The sequence below is a fragment of the Panthera onca genome, chromosome C1 (genome assembly GCF_046562875.1).
Source record: "Panthera onca isolate mPanOnc1 chromosome C1, mPanOnc1 haplotype 2, whole genome shotgun sequence".
In the NCBI taxonomy this organism is placed as follows: domain Eukaryota; kingdom Metazoa; phylum Chordata; class Mammalia; order Carnivora; family Felidae; genus Panthera; species Panthera onca.
Window position 1 is genome coordinate 171,476,612 of NC_138346.1, and position 12,957 is coordinate 171,489,568.

The 12,957-nt window shown below is 39.5% G+C and overlaps 1 protein-coding gene across 7 annotated transcripts in view; it reads right to left on the reverse strand.

The window, feature by feature from the left end:
* NFIA (nuclear factor I A) overlaps positions 1-12,957 on the reverse strand; it is a 370,701-nt gene that overhangs the window by 85,652 nt on the left and 272,092 nt on the right. The window lies entirely within an intron of this gene.

Consider the following 12,957-nt stretch of genomic DNA (forward strand, 5'->3'; position numbering starts at 1 on the left):
GAATCTCAAATGCAGCTTTGTGGATGCAAAAGGACCACGCTCTGATTAAACACCATTAAAACAAAAAAATTAAAATTAAAAAGGGAAATAACTATACACAACTACATAAATCATTTTCCAAAATATCTGACAAAAGTCTTTTTTTTTTTAACAATGACATCTCAGGAAAAAAAAAATTTTCTGTGTAAAGTTGCACTTCTCCTGATTAATGCTACACTCAACACAAGAGACAGTGTCTGTCTAATTACACTGAATACTTATCTGAGAGGGATTAGCAGGATGTTTCTGCTCACTGTCATTCTTTGTGACAACGTAATGATAGATCCGTTTACTTAGGAGTGCAATTATTAAAAACCGTGCTGTTTTCTTAACTGTCTTCATATCTTGGAAATATTTTATTAAAAATTACTTAGCTGACACTAAGAGTAAATACTTGGCACAGTTTTTCATATCAATTAAGTCAAGGAGTTCGTTCCATTCAGTCACAGCCTTTGTAGAGAACCTTATTTAAGTTTGGTGATCACCATCATGCTTTTATATGGAAGTTAATGATTCACGCTTTTTTCTCCTTGTCTTATTTGTCCAAATCCTAAAGTTTGGTTTTCACTTAAACTAAAAACTGCTCGTGGCCGACATTCTCTCTGGAGTCATGATTTAGCGCTTCTCCTTCATATTCACGCCTTTTTTTTTTTTTTTTTGGATCCCAACACAAGGATCCAATTTTATACAGACAACTCCCCACAGGCCAATCAGAAAGGGCTTCTAGCAATATACCATCTTTTGCAGCTTTTTCTACTCGTGTAATTAACTTTACCCAGCATCTATTAGGAAAAGGTCTTTACACAAGATAAAAACTGAAAAGCAAACCATGTTGGGCTCTACAAGTGGGCTGGCTATCGTCAAACCAAAGGACTATTTCCATATGTGTCTAAAGAGACAAAATGAGGGTCCTTTCTTTTTTTCCCTTCCACTTTCCAATCTCAAATGACAGTTGTCAGCAACTGTGTCCCTGCACGTAAAAAACAACAACCAAATTTGTGTACTGAATGTAAGTTGCTGAACTGCTCCCACAAGGCAGAGTTTATTTCTACGGCTTTGTCAATTTAAGACAACTGTCAACTAGTCCAAGTGGCAGATAATGACATTTAAAATAAACTATATCTCTGGAAAAGTCTCCAAATGTGTGGCCAGGACATAAATTTATGTAACCCAATATAATGATTATGTATTATAAAGATTTTTTTTTTTTTTTTACCTAAAGGCATGTTAAGGCTTCAATACTGATGGACAAACTCATAAAAATATCAAGCACATCAAAAGGAGAAAAATTACCAGTTAAGTCTTTTGAGGATAAGATTTCTTTTCTGAAAAGAAAAAAAAAATCACCCACTGAAAAAGAGAACGCTTAAAATTAGAAGCAGGTGTCACCACTATGAAGTGATAAATATCAAAGAATAACTGGCCCTGAAAAGCACTCTTATGCAACCCATACTACTTTTAATCCTTACATATGTATTTTGACATAAGAACATGAAGAGGTGCATATATCAGTCCCTAAAGAGTGTTAAAACACAGGAGACGTTGCACAGCCATTTTGATAAACCCTCTCTTCAGTTGGGTTCATGAAATGGCTGAAAGGCAGATGGCAAATCCCGACTGGCATTGAGTCGTAAGTAATCTTGGTATACTAGAATTCATTAATCTTGGAAGCTGATCACAGCGAAGTGATTTCTGGGTTGGGATACCCAACAAGGCGGAGTAATCTGGTATTACAGAGGACACTTCAGATTAGAAATGGATATTGGGTTGTCATTCCTTGACTTCCTAATGGTCTGAGTGCATTTCCAGCGATGCAAATGAAAATTTTAACTACATCTCATTATATACAATCACTAAAGATAGCAATGTTTCTTCAAAATGAAGGGCAATGAGATGTTCGCACCACATTAAAACCCGGAAGAGCTGCAGTAGTATCTGAATGACTACCACACATTCACAGCTGTCTGTAAAGCCCGCTCTCCACAGTGGGCTGAAGGAACCGGATCACAACACAGAGTTCTCACTCTAAACAGACCAGAGAACCAAGAACCAGAGTAACCCAGTACTTTAAATCCAGAAGTTTCAGAGGGGCTTTCAACTGTTAATAAAGGGAGGTCAGTAATACTTTTCTCTGAAGACACAAGCCAATTAACTGTATTTCAAAAGATTCAGTGTTTCTATGGCAGTTTAATTGTTCATCAAGGTTAAATGATGCTATGAAATAAAGTGACTTTTTGATTCCTGAAGTCTCCTATTTGAGAGACACACTTTGTGATTCAGCGCTGGAGAGAACCCTCTCCATTTTAGGACTTGTTGTGTTGTTCAGGAATCCATCAGGGGACAGCCCCTGATTTACTATGTCAATGTGAGCATTTCTCGTAATCTTGTGGGATGTAATTCACCCATCATCTCTCATCTTGAAATGGGTGCCATATCTTTGATTAATTGATGAGTTTATGATGTATTTGAAATCCTTGTTTGGATTGAGTTCGATAAATAGGCATTATTGTAATCCTCTGCTGAGTAGGAAAGCAATTGGGATGTGGACAACCTCATCAGAAACTGCCATGTAGCACAGGCAGAAAAGCTATGGACTCTTGAGATCTGTGTGGTCAGGAGGGTTTCTTTCTTTCCTCTCTCCCCTAATCCCCACATAAAGCCCCTATTCTGGAGTATTAAAAAGTTACTTTATTAAAGACACTGATGCCAAAAAAAAGATAACTTTATTCCTAGATAGACTGATGGTGTTGTATTTGATTATTTAACATTTAAATAGAATACTCAGTATGAGGGAAAAGTATAAAAAACATATGAGAAATGGAAGTAAGTCTGAAAACAGACTTATTACTGACCTGTATCATGTTTTACAAATTAAAAATATATATGTCTTAGAACAATATCTGGCCCATAGTAAGCACTCAATAAACAGTGGCTATTACTTATAAAACACATATTTAAAATTCCAGCAGCATTCCAATGACAAAATACAGGTTAATTTACCTTTCATTGTTAATCAAATTGTGGTACTATTTGAGTCTATGAAATATCTACATTATGTTCAAAGAACAGACGAAGTAAGAACACTAAAGAATTTTTTCTCTTTATATCAGAGGTTAAAACCACCTTCTGTTTGAGTTCTACAAATATCTAATAGTGTTTATTAGATAAATAAAATGTATTAGATACAGGAAAGCCAGCACAGTGAACTCTTAGGTAAGTCTGATCTGTTATTTATCTAGTTACCTATAAATACCTATCTCTTTTGTTTCTTCTCTTCCAACTATACTTTCTGATTATTCTTCCCTTTGGTGAATTGAATGTCAATTCAGAATAATTGTGTTTCCTCTAAGTAAACATTTGCTTAGATTCTGCCCAATTTCATTACCCATAAATCAGAACACTCTTTTTTCAGGAAGGGGAGATTTGAGTCCATGGGTGCAGAAAGATCTGTGTACTTCCTGAGAGGTTTCTAGCACACTGGTTTTCTGCATGATTTTTAGAGATAAAGAAAGATAAGACTTGTATTATGAAGGGAAATAAATAGGCACTAGCATTTACTGATGCTCCTTTAATAATGGAATGGTTGACAGGGTGGAGGATTGTGGCCCAAGCCAATGAATAAACTCCTACCCTGCATGAATCAGCCTACTCTTGCCTTGTATTGTAGCCACTGGATACTTATTTAAGCAGTTACCCCTCCTTCCTTCACTGGCTGTAAGCAGTTTGAGGGCGAGGTCTATCTTGGGTTGTTTGTTTATTTTTCCCTGTATCACCTTGCATAGTGCTTTGCATAAAAAAGACACAGATATGTGCAATATATTTTCAACTTAATTTCACGTACAGGCATGCCTCAGAGAGGGGGTACGGCTCAGTGGTAGAGCATGTGACTGCAGGCGTACCTTGGAGATAATGCAGGTTCGGTTCCAGACTACCACAATAAAGCAAAGATTGCAAAAAAGCAAATCAAATTAATTTTTTGGTTTCCCAGTGCATACAAAAGTTATATTTACACGATACGATAGTCTACTAAGTGGGTAGTGGCATTATGTCTAAAAAAACAATGTACATAACTTAATTTAAAAATATTTTATTACTGGGGCACCGGAGTGGCTAAGTCAGCGATTGACTCTCAGTTTCGGCTCAGGTCATGATCTCATGGTTCGTGGGTTTCAGTCCTGTGTCATGCTCCATGCTGACAGCCCAGAGCCTGCTTGGGATTCTGTCTCTCCCTCTGTCTCTGCCTGTTCCCTGTTCATGCTCTCCCTCTCTCAAAATAAGTAATAAACAAAAATACCTTATTTCTATGCTAACCATCATCGGAGCTTCCTACAACATAACCACTGATCACAGATCACCATATCAAATATAATAGTGATGAAAAAGCTTGCAATATTGCAAGAATTACCAAAATATGACACAGAGACATGAAGTGAGCAAATGCTACTGGAAAAATGATGCCAAGAGACTTGCTTGACACAGAATTGCAACAAACCTTCAATTTGTTAAAAACACAATATCTGAGAAGTACAATAAAGGGGAGCACAAACAACTGAGGAATGCTTGTATCTTAAACTCATACAGCACTTCAGAGTTTTCTTTTTTTTTTTTTAATTTTTTTTTTTAATGTTTATTTATTTTTGAGACAGAGAGAGACAGAGCATGAACGGGGGAGGGTCAGAGACAGAGGGAGACACAGAATCTGAAACAGGCTCCAGGCTCTGAGCTGTCAGCACAGAGCCCAACACGGGGCTCGAACTCACAGACCGTGAGATCATGACCTGAGCCGAAGTCGGACGCTTAACCGACCGAGCCACCCAGGCACCCCAGCACTTCAGAGTTTTCAAAGTATTTACCGGAACAAAAAGATATGTAGGATTTGTATAAAGCTTTATGGTTTATTACGTCTACTTTACATATGTTAAAAATACGTCTGGTGCCATGCACAGAACCTTGCACACAGCTGGTGCTTCATAAATGGCAGTCCCTACTTCTATTATCATCTCAGCTGATCATTTCAAACTTACAAATCATGCAGGCTAAGCTGTTCCCCTGCCCCCAGTTGTTTACATAGGAGGAAATGAAAATTCAGAGAAGTACTCGGCTAAAATTCCCAGGCGGGTTGGGTTCATGGCAGAATACAAGAATTGTAGAGTTTTGATTCTTAATTTGTACTCTTTCCTCTTTGCAACGCATTCTATTTCACTCTTATTTTCTCCCTCCTCAGCGAGCCTGTGAAGATTGTTGTGGCTGGAATAAAATTTGCTTTACGGTTCCTCCTTACTACATGCTAAATAAGGCCACATGATGAGCCAGCACTTTGCTAACAGAGGCCACTGGGGCTGTGCTGAAGATGGAGACAGGAACAGGGCAGGGCAGAAGATTTCACACACACACACACACACACACACACACACACACACACACAAGGTATAAGCTACATCTCTTTCTTCCTTCTTTCTGGAATGTTTACACAGCCTCAATTTCAAACATGAAATTAAAAATTTGGAGATCTGGATAATTTATTTACTCAGACAAGCCCAGCTGAAATGCAGCATCTGTTTTCCTGGGAGCCTCTGTATTCACAAAATTGTGCATCTGGGTTCTCGGATACAAGTGAAGCTTCACTCCTTCGTACAACAAACCTACGTGGCACTCTGCCTCCAGAGCACTTCACCCTGCGCAAAGGGCAAGATCAGACATGCGTGGCCTCCATCTTATCGTTTATTTATTCAACGGATATTGATTGAATGGGTACCCTGTGCCACGTACTATACTGGGCTTCAGGAAAACAACAGTAATTTTTTTTTTTTTTTTACTGTGTTTCCTCGTATATGATACATTTATATATATGTGGGAAGAGTATTTCTTTTCTTTTTATAGGTAACCTTTTGGACTCCCGATTACAATAGGTTATTTTGGGCCCTTTATTTGGCCTTAAAAAATAAAAACAGCCTTGATAAAAAAAAAAAAAAGTAAGGACATTTTGGAAGGGTGGTTAGAGTGCTACTGTGTAATATAGCTTTCCTGTCATAACCCCTTGTTTGGATGAAATTTCTCTGATAAAGGAGGGTCACTAAAGAACAGCCCCCTTGCTACTCTACCAGTGTTCCCTGGTGTACCCATCTCTAATGAGCAGGTGCCAATACTCAAGGGATAATGGAAGAGAATGTTGTTGCAGAATGATGCTTCCCCACTGCTCCATAAATGCAGAAGAAAAGCCAAGACATTGATCCTATGGCAGTGTTCTGTAACAGTGACTATTCTTATTACGGCAGGAGACTGTGGGAGATTTAATCACTGTCCCTAATATATGCTAGTGCAGCGGAGTGTCTGTGATCAATGTACTACTGTTACCAGCCTGCTGCCTTTTTATTGGCACTGATAATAGGCCTCCTCCTTATGTGTCTCAGCTACAAGTTTAAGTTGGTAAACTTCCCCCACTCTTACAATTGATGGATGACGGCTGGCAGTCAAATTAGGACGAGCAGAGTTGGGAATCCAAGTGAACCTAACGTGTGGTATTTAAAGTTACAACGAATGAACAGAAGTCTGAAAAATGCAACTGTGCTTGCAGTAGCGGTGACACTGAACTCTGGTTCTAAAGGTCCCAGGCTAGGGGTTGACCAGATGTTTACGAAGCCATTCTTCTACAAATGCCTTTAAAAAATGTATTTCTTTATTTAATAATTATGGTAAGAACAGACCACATATTACTGCAGTGCTTGATTTTGACCTTCAAAAATGAAGACTACTTAGTCTTTGGGAAGAAGTTTATCTCTGAAAGAAGTTTATCACTGAAAGATTTTATGAAAATAACTACAATTAAACTTACTACTTATCAAATTTGACTTACAAATGTTTCACTGAACTGTGTAGAACGTCCAACAACGTGGCTAATGCAATTGTGTCTGTTAGCAAGGTTTTGCAATCCCAATATAATTGAAGGCCATGCTATTTCTGAACATTTTCTACAGGAGAAAATTGAAGGAGCCTCTTACTCCTGTTTTCAGGCACAGTACTAGATTTCACTGAAAAGTCCCATAATTTCATGTTTTTTCGCAACAGAAATTGATCTTAACTTCTGCTGCAACTACACTGAAATGTATATGCTTGATGCAGGTGTGGTCCTAAGGACAGTAAGTGGTGGCCCTCAGGAATCTGTGAAGTGCACTGGACCCTTCAATGAGTCACTTTGGGTGACACAGAACCTGAGAAGGTTCATAGGACAACCACAAAGCTGCCTTACAACTTAGGAAGAAAGAGGTAGAAAGAGCACTTACATTTATATATACTAATAGATGAAAGGCTGCGAAATACCAAGTCCCACGTTCAAGTATCTGAATGTTTCTCATCTGGGTTCCAAGTGAAACCTTGTTCCATGGCCGCCGTTTGAGGAAAATGTCCTTAATTCTCCAGTCAGATTGAACAACAGCCTTCTTTTACTTCTACAGGATTTAACCCTGCCTGTTTTCAACTACCATCAGCTGAGTACAATCTCAATGATACTTCGCATGATTAGAGAACATTAACTTTAAAAAAGGACTTTGGCACTTGGAATGTTCAAGTTCAAATTCATTACCTCATTGACCGTGGTAACTCTGTGACAGAGACGGGGCAGAAACAACAGTTCTCATCTCACAGACAGTGACTGACAAGTGAGGACATTTGATGTGCCCATAAAAATAGGGACTTGGTGGAGTTGTCTTTGTATGTACTCCATAACTGCACCCGGTTGGCACTTAGTATTCAATGACTTGGTTTGACTTGAATTATACCAATCAGCCATTCTTCGTGCACTTAAAGCGGAGGAAGATGAGAGAGATGGAGAACGTTCTTTCATGCAGTGAGGTATCTAAACACTGCATGAATCATTGCATGAGTGTACTACCTTCTCTGATATGTTTTAAAAGAGGTTAGATTTTTATCTATCTAGAAAAATGTTAAAGGCATTCCTATTTAAAATAGGGAGGAAGGTTGGGGAGTACAACATGGAAAGTTCAGGGTGCCTCTAGGCAAAGACTGAGTGGTGAAAATAGTCACCACTGTTCACAGGGAACAGTCAAGGGAGGGGTCTGTGTGAGTGTTTTTCAATCCCTAACACCTATAAACATTACCCAGATAAACATCATCAGCTGTTAAAATTCAGTTGCTCTGGGTAGGGCCTAAAATTCCTTATTTAATTTTTTTTTAATGTTTATTTATTTTTGAGAGAGATAGAGACAGAATGTAGGTGGGTTAGGGGCAGAGAGAGAGGGAGACACAGAAGCAGAAGCAGGCTCCAGGCTCTGAGCTGTCAGCACAGAACCCGACGCGGGGCTCGAACTCACGACCTGCGAGATCGTGACCTGAGCTGAGGTCGGCCGCTCAACCGACTGAGCCACCCAGGCACCCCATAAAATTCTTTATTTTTAATAAGTTCTCAGGTGATGTTGCCATGTTGCCAGTCCTCTGGCCACACTTTGAGTAGCTAGGTTATACCTCATACGATATAGTGTCTCATATGGGTGTTCCTCATACTTGTGTAAGAGAAACTTTGATATGGAAATCTGAAAAATACCAGACATAAATCAGGGTGGTTACATAAAATATTCTATAAAAATTCACTATTGTGGTTCTTGTTATAAAGCTTGTAACACTGAATTATCTTAAAAAGAATTATCTTAAAAAAAATAAAGTACTGTCTTAAAAAAATAAAGGTTTGATTCACTTAAAGGAATACCCTTGAAGGCAAGGGTATCTGTAATAAAGTCTGGTACACTATTACCTGTCCATGGGGCCCATGCTTGAGGCTCAGCGACTGTTCTGCTTACTTGTTAGTATCTGGATGTGACTAAATAATGGTCTACAGATTGAGAATATAGTAAATATCAATTCTAGGAGGATTACTGGTGGCCAATTCTGTTTTCAGGTTTATTGACAACACCCCAATGGAGCTTTATAGGCTCCGTTCATTCAATCAATCAATATTTACTGAGTACCTATTATGTGTCAGATGCTATACAGATGCTGGGAATATAGCAGTGGGAAATACTCACTGAGTCCCACTGCTCATGGAGTGTACATTCTAGAGACAGAACACAGCAGCAATGGACAGTGGTATGGAGGGGAAAAAAAGTAGGGTTACAAATTATAAAATGATGGAAGAGAAACAGCAACTATTTAGATCACTGGGGGCCCCTCCAGTGAGATATTATTTGAAGAAAGATCAGGATGCTGAATATGATTGCATTTTATGGGAAAAAATGATATTTTCCTCTGTTAACAGCTAATACTATTTGCTCATATATTGTGTCCTTTGAGTATTTCATAACCCACATTCCTTCTCTGGTTTCAGTTGTATGACAAGGGTTTGGGGTAAGGAAAGTGGGGGACTTTTTAGGTCTTTCTGATGAGTTTTTTGTTTTTTATTATTATGGTTTTAATTTCAGTACGAGCCCAGGACACGAGACCTTAAATTATAAGCATAAACATTATGGTAAAAGGGGTTACTGAGCATAGAAGACAAAACTTAAACTCTGAACTTAGATTTAGGTTGAAATTTGGATCCTGTATCCACAGGTTTGCTATCTGTATGGCCCTAGGCAAGTCACTTATTCATTCATTCATTATTTATTTATTTAGAGACAGAGAGAGAGAGAGTACAAGTGCATGTGCACGAGCTGGGGAGGGGCAGAAAGAGAAGAAGAGAGAGAATCCCAAGCAGGCTCTATGCTGCCAGTGAGGAGCTCAATGCGGGACTCGATTTCAGGAACTGTGAGAGCATGACCTGAGCCGAAATCAAGAGACGGATGCTGAACCGACTGAGCCACCCAGGTGCCCCACTTATCCTTTTATAATTCCGTTTTCATCTATACAGAGGCAAGATCATTCTATCTTGCATAATTTAGAATAATTAAATAAAAAACTTGATAAACAGTAGGTACTCATACAATCGCTAACTATAATTTTTACCATATATCCAAAAGCACTGTGCACAGTGTCTGATTCAATGTAGGCGCCTGCCTGTTGGTTTCCTTCCTATTTATGTGCATTATCAGTTTCTCTGCAATTTTTCATTTGTACAGATAAACAAGAGTTGATGGTATGTGAGTTTTTGCTTGATAGAATTTCATAGGACTCATTTCATCAGTGCATGATTAGCTTCAAAGCTTCGAATCTAACCCAGTTTTGAGATAACTGGGAAATGAAACTAAGTGGAGGGAACAAATGTAGCATTGTAAGAGAAGCAAAAGTCAGCTTGAGGTTGTCTGCTGTTCTTAAACTAACATCATCTTTCATCTCCTATGCCCTTCTTCCCAGATAATAAGAGCTGTGCGCTAAAAGTGCTGAGATAAACTAATGGGGAACAGGATACTACAAAAGACATTTGAAAGAGCCCATGTAATTTACTGCATGTCTGGTTTGTTTTACTTTCCAAAGCCTTCCTGTTGCTCAAGGAAATTTGTCTCCTCTGGCAACCTTCGGCCCTCTTTTGGCCGGGAGTTCTAAAAAAGCATTTGAGGGCAGGTAAACAGATGCAAAGCTCTCTGAGTGAGGAGTAAGGACAGGCCTTGCTTCCTGTGTCACCTCTGAGGCAAAAAGAAAGTATCTTTTAGTATTTGTTTTAGAGAATTATCTCCAATGTAGGTAACCAAGATTCTGCCGGTGCATTCAGATATACATAACTCCCAACATGTTCTGAAGGTAATTTACATGAGTGAACCACTAAAAGCCTCCTACTCAATGAACTGTATCCCTGGGGAAAAGCTATGCAGGCCCGGATCAGTGTGGGAACAACATAAGGGTGTTCTCTGTGCCAAAAAGGGGATTGGGCTAGATGGAAAATCCCCAAAAAGGACCATCTGGCAGCATAAATTATCCATTTAAAATGGCTGGTGTGAGTTAATGACACCAAAGTCACCACGAACATGTACAACATCCTTTGGTTGAGTTTTAATGTCCCCTCAGGCCCTGTTTCAATTATGACTTTCTATGCTGAATATGGCCACATATAAACGTATCCACTGTCCTCTCCCCCCCACCCCTGTCTCCACTCCCAACACATATACCATGAAACTGCATTTTTCTGTGATGAAACAGGGATACAGAATGGAGCACAAATCCAAGAATATAGTATAATTGTGGGGGATTTCTCTATTATGCTACATATATAGTATCATTACCCCCAAATAATCCGGCCATTAAACTTCCATTATTTAATAACTGTGAAGGATACAGGCATTCAGATGTTAAAATTTATGATCATTTAAATCATAAGGTGCAAACAGGAATAGAATTACTCTGAAAACAAGAGTCACTAGGTCAAAGTACCCTATATTTAACCTACCCTCTCTGCCCCCAATAAGCTCCCCAAAAATCTACTTAAGGACCCAGAGAACAGTCTCATGGTGGGGGAGCTTCACGTATATCAACACAGCAAAGCAGCTTCAATATGTATAAAACTGCATTAGTACAACACTCGAACACAATGTACCAAACCTACCTATTTTGATTCTGATTTTCACTGAAGCAGGTGAACTGGATAGGATTCTAATTAGCCTTTTAAAAAGGGTTCAAAGAAGTTGTACATCTTTTAATTTTTTAATAGCACATAAACTTTTCATTGGCACTATCCTGAGGTCTTGCTGATGATGCCATTAGTGGCAATGAGCAGTCAGCAGTCAGCATTTTCATTTAGGCCTGGGGTTTTTTTTTCTTTCTTTCTTTCTTTCTTTCTTTCTTTCTTTCTTTCTTTCTTTCTTTCTTTTTTTTGAGAGAGAGAGCATGTGTGAGCCAGGGAGAGGGGCAGAGGGAGGAAGAATCTTAAGCAGGCTCCGTGCTTGGGGCAGAGCCCAACGTGGGGCTCAATCCCACATCCCCAGGATCATGACCTAAGCCAAAATCAAGAGTCAGATGCTCAACAGACTGAGATACCCAGGTGCCCAGCCTGGGCTTATTTCTTAGCCACTTTCAGTGAACTGGCATGGGCTAAGTGTGGCACGAAGCTGCACCTTGACAGACGGTCCACCACACCCTGAGTGCTGTGTTGGTAATAATTAGAAACAATGAGAAAAAGGAGACTAATGTCCCCATCTCCCTACTTGCCATATCACCAAGTAATGATCTCCTTCAGCAGGTTTCCGACCCCAACCATGAATTCCTTGAAAGCAAAAGCCACAGCCTTCCCATTCACCCCGGAGTTCCCAGAACCAGGCGGTGTCTCATCCACAGAAAGCTCCCTATGAGGATGGCTGAGTACGTGAGTGAGCCTGCTAGGTAGAAGCAAGGCCAAGTGAAATTTCTGCCTTTTAGTAAGGGGAGTGAGATAAAGGACTCGTCCAATGGGGCCCGAGGTCTTGTTAGGTCTTGTTCTGTTTTCGATTATCATACAATAAAACTGTAGGGGTGGGGGATGGAAGGTGTACGTTTCTGTGAACATAAACACACATATAGATGGATTACTGAACCCACCACCACAATCAGGATACAGGACAGTTCCATCAACCCCCAAATCTCCCTCATGCTATTGCCTCTGAGGACTGCTTTTTAACACGTCAGCGAGGAGAGACAGAAGTTAAGATCTGAAGACCAAAGGGTGGGCTCAGAAATCTCCTTGGTGCCTGTCTGCTCTTGCAAGGAATCACTCTGAGGCATAGGTGGGGGAGAACGATCAGAAAGCATTTTGTTTTAAATTTACTCTGTGCTATGTATAATTCTTAGATGGGTCATATATATTACCTTATTTAATTCTCAAGAGCACTGAAACCGCTATTATTATTGACAAAATAAAGAAATGGGAACATTTATGCTCAGAGAGGTTAGGTCATTTGCCCATAATCCCACAGCCAGCAGGAGCTAGAGCCAGGACTACATTCTGTCTATTCCAAAGCCCACACTCTAACCTCTTGATTCATCTGACTTTGCAGATTGAGGAAGGCA